We start from the raw sequence: 5803 nt of genomic DNA, 5'->3' as shown, positions 1-5803 counted from the left end.
TCAATTCCACTCCTAGATACACACCCAAGAGGATTGAGGACAAGTGTTCAACCAAAATCTCGCACACCCATGTTCATAGAACAACTATTCACATCAGTGGAAATGTGAGACCACCAAGTGTCCGTCAGTTGATGACTGTGGTCCAGCCGTGCACTGGAATATTATTCAGCCAGGAACAGGAGCGAGGCCCAGCTGAATCTTTGAAATATCGTGCTCAGAGAACGAGGCCAGACATGAAGAGCCAAATGCTGTTTGATTCTATCTTTATGAAATGTCCAGAATAAGCAAATCCATAGAGACAGTGACTGCTGCCAGGTACAAGGCTTTCTTGGAGGTGATGAAAATGTTTTGGAATCAGACCATGACGATGGCGGCACAAACTTGTGAATGTACGAATGACACTGAGCGGTTCACCTTAAGAGGGCTGACACTCAGGCAGGTGCTTACATAGAGAAGCATCCAGCAGGAAGCATGCTCACCCCAAGCAGCGGCTCACCTGGGGAGGGGATGAGACGGGACAATAAAAGGAGACTTTGGTCTTATTTGTCATGTTTAGTGCTTCGCAGGAGGGGGCGGGGGGCATCCTTGCAGTTCTTGTGTTAGCAAAAAGTAATTTTTAAAAGAGGGTGCCTACGTTATCTTAAGTGAAACAACTCGGACACAGAGAGACAAATACTGCAGGTTCTCACTCATAAGGGGGAGCTAAGTCACGTGTGCTCGTGGAGCAGTGTGGACAGATGGACAACGGGGCCTCGCAGGGTGGAGGGAAAGGAGGATGGGTGGCTGCTCGGGGGTGCCGTGTGCATTGCACCCTCGACAGATGCACAGAAGGCCCTGACTTCACACAGTACAATGCAGCATCATTGTACTTAAACCCCACGAAGTTATACAAATAAAAATCATGAGAACATAAAATAGGGTGACTAGCAGTGAGACCATGTGGAGGGAAGGTGGGGGGCTTCATCCTTCCCCCCACCAAGAAAGCCTCCACCCTCCCAAGTACCCAGGCAGGGCCCACATCTGCACCCCTCCTGCCCAGCGCAGCCTGGCCCCATGGGCACACAGCACCCGCCATCAGGATGCCCCCCAGCCAGGCCAGCAAAGGCTTGTCTGCAGGGAGGGTGGGGATGGGCCCCGGTCATCACAGAAGGCAGCCCCATTCCTGCAGGGCCATGCTAATAGGTGACCCATTTATCTGGGGGCCAGGGCTGCAGGGCTGGCCTGACCTGGCCACTGCACTGGCCACCCCACCCTTTATCTATCACTCGAGTAACACAAATACCAGGCAGCAGGGCCGGCTTTTAAAGGTGCATTTTACAGCGAGATGCCTTTGAAGCTTATCTCCCACGCCTCCCAGCTCAGAGATAAAAGGCTGCCTCACCCCTGGGGTGGGGCATTGTGCCCCCATCTGGCCTAGGAAGCAGGTGTAGGGGGCCATGAGGAGCCCTCTTGGTCCCTCTCCCCAGGCCCAGCAACCCCAGCCCCTCAGGTGCAGGTGGGGATGGCTGCCAGGGCTGGGAGGCCACACACACACTTGGGGCCTCATTCTTCAGCTGTATAGTGGGGCGACGGAGCAGCCCCCAAGCTGAAACCTGGCCACGGTTTGCCACCAGCCTGTGGAGGGCTTGCTGCCTCATTCCGCGATGCCTCCTGTGAGCCCAGATGCCAGTGCCTGGGCGTCCATCACACCCCCCAGGTCCTGGCTGATCAGGATTCAACAGACATAGGCTGAATGAATGAACAGGTGAGTGGTACCAGGAGAGGAACCCCTTTCACCCTCATCAGCCCTGCAAGGGACAAGTAAACTGAGGCTCAGACAGTGCTCTCTGTGTGCCCGATTCTCACAGCCAAAAGTCCCCTAAATGTGTGAGTCGCGTTCTTGGCCATCCATGTGCCCAGAGCCTGGACAGGGCCTGGTGGGCAGCCAGGGAATGGGTCTCGGATGCTTGCATGAATGAACGAAGGGGCACACAAACCCACGGCTGTAGAAGGACGCTGACCTCCAGCGACATTCGACCTCTTCCTTCTCTCCCAGCCTTCCCTCCTTCTCTGCCCACGGTGCAGGTGCAGTGCCAGGGGGCCGACGATGTTGCCTGGAGTTCAGGGTAGGAGGCTGCTGGCCTGGGGGTGCCACCTTCCCCCTGGGGACCCAGCCACAGGCACAACCTGCACGGGCACTTCTGTCCTGTATTACCAAGGCCTGGACATGGCGGGATGGGGTCCCTGGCCAATGAGCCAGGGCAGGCAGGCACGAAAACTGGCTCAGTCCAGGAGGTCGCTTGGCTTCGCCCAGGGAGGAACTCAAGGGCGAGCAGGTGGTGTTAGACAGCAGCTTTGATTGAAACAGCCATGCATGGCAGACGCAGAGGGACCCCTCCTTTTGAGGCAGGGCTCCCCATAGGCAGTGAGCCCAGAGCAGAGCTCACATTCATACCTGGAGGCTGCAAGTTCAAAATCAAGGCACCAGCTCGTTCCACGTGCAGAGAGGACTCACTTCCTGGTTCATAGACGGCACCATCTCGGGTCCTCACATGGTGGAAGGGGCAAGGGACCTCCCTGGAGCCGCTTGTAGAAGGATACTGATCCCACTCAAGAGAGCTGCAGCCTCATGACCTCGCCATCTCCCAGAGGCCCCGCCTCCTAACATCATTGCCTTGGGGGTTAGGATTTCAACAAGAATCTGGGGGAGACACAAAACACATCCAGACCACAGCACAGAGCAGCTACACGTGTCCATGCACACACGTGCACACACACACGTGCAACACAGGCACACACATGTAAGACATGCAAACACATTCGTATCCCCCCACACACGTGCAACACATGCACACACAGGCACACACACATAAGACATGCACACACATTCGTATCCACACAGACACACTCACACATGCACACAGTCCCCACACAGGTACGCACAAAACACACACCAGCAGCAAGCAGATCCCACTCACAAAGGGCCCAGCCAGGAGCAGGGAGGTGGCCGGAGGAGGGGCCTCCACGAAGTTCCCAGGCCAGCCAGAGCTGGAGTGGCCCATGCTGACCACAACCCCCTCCCAAGAGCCCGGTCCTGAGTGGGAGGGCATCGTGGGGCCAGAGATGACCCAGCCCTCATCCCAAACCCAGAGCTGGCCACCAGCCACCAGCAGGGGCCCTGCCAGGGAGCAGGAAGTCCGTCCTCCCCTCGCGGCAGGGGCTGCAGGCCAGGCTCCCGGGCTTCCTCCTCTGAGCCCCGTGCATTCCTGGGGTACTCAGGTGCGCTGGGGGTCATGGCCCCAAGGACTGGGGAACTCCCGCTCTGCTTCCGTGCAGAGCTAAGACAGGCTGAGGATGAGGCGGAGGCAGGGAGGAGGGATCGGGTGCGCTGGGGATCATGGCCCCAAGGACTGGGGAACCCCCGCTCTGCTTCCGTGCAGAGCTAAGACAAGCTGAGGATGAGGCAGAGGTGGGGAGGAGGGAGTGGGGAGGGGTCGTGGGTAGGACACAGGGGGCAGGGCATGGGGGAGTCAGGGCTGTGCCCTGCAGCCACAGTGTTGCTGTCCAGGGAACACACACATGAGACCACAGTGTGAGGCTGCTCCAGCACCTGGGCCGTGCCACCCAGGGCCAGGCCAGCCCCCAGCCTATTTCCCCCCCGGGCTCCACCTGGCTGGGGGCACCCAGCCTACCTGGAGACCAGAGAAGCCCACTCACAAGCACTCACAGACCCCGGGCAGACTGCGCAGACCAGAGGCCCAGCGTGCGCCCAGTCCCCCTCAAGCAGAAGGCCTGCTTCTCCGGGCAGGGCGGGGCAGGCTGGGCGGGTCGCTTCCCATAGCAGCTGCTGGATTTCTGTCCACTGGGCTCTGGCAGGGACAGCTCTTGAGCTTATTATCCCCAATTTACAGACAGGGAAACCGAGGCCAGAAAGGGGACTGTCACCTGCCTATGGTCAGCCCATGGTGAGCTGAGCTGTGAACAGCAGGAAGGACCACTCTTTGTCAGAGGCCCTACCACCTGTCCCAAGGTGGCGAGACAGCACGTTTGCTCACTCCCGCCTGCAGCCCCCCACCCGGGCACCCCTGCAAGCCCCCCACCCTTCCCCACCTGGGCCCTTCGTGTCCCAGGCCCCAAACTGGATTCTCAGTGCTAACCAGCTTGGCTCCTGCCGGCAGCCCGGCCTCACAGTGATTATGAGGAAACAATCCCGACTCTGTGGCTTCAGACCCAACCTGTCCGGCCACTTTCTGCGAGATGGCAGAACCCGCCTGGCGGCTCGGGGCCGTCTCTGCCTCCTTTCTGCTCCTGGCTGGGAGAATCGAAAACCTGTCAAGCGGGTTTGGCCAAAATCCTGTCTTGTTGCCTGTGCAGGTTCACACCCCGCTCACTTCTCTCTCCCTGTGGAGAGCGTGGGGGACTCCGCACAGAGGTCGACGGAGGTTGAGGCAGGGCCAGGAGCCATGTGAGTACCCGGGACCCCAGGGCCAGGACACTCAAGCAGCCGGGTGGGCTGGGATCCCTGGCTGGGGTGCTCACCAGGGAGGCTGGAGGCCCAGCTTGGGCTCCCACGAGGAGGGCCGCGGGGGTGGGTGGGACTGGACGTCTTCCCTAAGGGGTGGCACAAGGCTGCTCCTGGTCCAGGGACCTAGCCACGGAGAGAGCTCAGTGGGCGTTCCCGGCAGGAGCTGGGTGCAAAGAGGCCAGGCCTAGTCTGGCACCAGGGCCCAGGAAGTGTCCGTGGTCTGCTGAGGGGCATCAGGGACAGGCTGGTGGCCTCGCCCTTCACCCTGGGCCTGTCCCCCCCCACCATCCAGGTTCACAAGAGGATAAGCGGGCGCAGCCTCAGGGGTGAGGGTGGTGCAGGGGTGCAGCACCCGCAGCTGGGCACTGAGCAGGGGACTCCTCTGCTGCTGTGTCTGTGGGGAAGCAGCCACAAAGGCGGGCCTTGCTCAACCCCCTCCCCCACAGGCCAGGCCTCAGGGAGCCAGCCGGCAGGGCAGGAGAGCAGCCCGGCCCACCTCCACCTCCGGGAGGGAGTCAGGTTGCAGGGCTGCTGTGCCTGAGCTGTAGGGACACCTCGGCTGGCTCCTCTGTGCATGTGTGCACACGAGTGCACAGGGGGCACGTGCATGTGGGGTACACGAGTGCATGTGCACACACAACATGCGTGTGCAGCTGTCCCGGGGCCCCTGCGGCGGTATGCGTACAGCAGGAGAGGGTGGCTGTGGCGGACATGCGTGTGCAGCTGTCCCGGGGCCCCTGCGGCGGTGTGTGCACAGGAGCCTGGGTCAGGACTCACCACCACCATCTGTTCTACAGTCAGAGAAACTGAGGCACAGCCAGACAAGCGACCTGGCCGAAGTCTCCATGGGAGAGGCTTTGCCCATTACCACAGAGGGTGGGAGGAGACTCTGAGGCCATGTCCAGGTCCAAATCTTGCTCCACTTGCACATCTCTGATCTGCTTCAAGCCTCAGTGTCCAAACCTGTAGAGTGAGACAATCAGCACTTCCTCCAAGGCCAGGTGGGCCCCGGCCACATGTGTGTGCCCAGCCTAGCTATGCAGTGGGTGCTCCACGGGGGCAGCCAGGAGGTGGACGGGGGCAGCCAGGAGGTGGACGGGGGCAGGGGAATCCCTTGGGGAGAAGCGGGTCAAGGTGCAGAGGGCACGGCTCTGAGCTTGGCTTCCTCAGCAAAGCTGCAGGATGGTTTCAGGGCCCATGCAAGTGGGAAAAAGCCTGGGCGTGGTGCTTGGCACAGAGCAGTATGTGATCAACAGCAGCCACTGTCACTGCTACTGTCACTGCCACTGCCGCTGCCAC

The 5803-nt window shown here is 60.3% G+C and overlaps 1 long non-coding RNA gene across 2 annotated transcripts; it reads right to left on the bottom strand.

The window, feature by feature from the left end:
- Positions 1–246: 246 nt before the first annotated feature.
- Positions 247–4119, bottom strand: LOC129052298 (uncharacterized). 2 transcript variants are annotated; one of them, XR_008517276.1, is made up of 3 exons: positions 3672–4119; positions 1977–2680; positions 247–496 (listed from the first exon to the last, which is right to left on the bottom strand). It is a non-coding gene; the product is annotated as an uncharacterized LOC129052298 (long non-coding RNA). The 2 variants fall into 2 exon arrangements; XR_008517277.1 differs by having other exon boundaries at positions 2435–2680.
- Between the last annotated feature and the right edge of the window lie 1684 nt (positions 4120–5803).

The sequence above is a fragment of the Pongo abelii genome, chromosome 21 (genome assembly GCF_028885655.2).
Source record: "Pongo abelii isolate AG06213 chromosome 21, NHGRI_mPonAbe1-v2.0_pri, whole genome shotgun sequence".
NCBI lineage: Eukaryota > Metazoa > Chordata > Mammalia > Primates > Hominidae > Pongo > Pongo abelii.
This window is presented reverse-complemented; position numbering and strand designations above follow the sequence as displayed.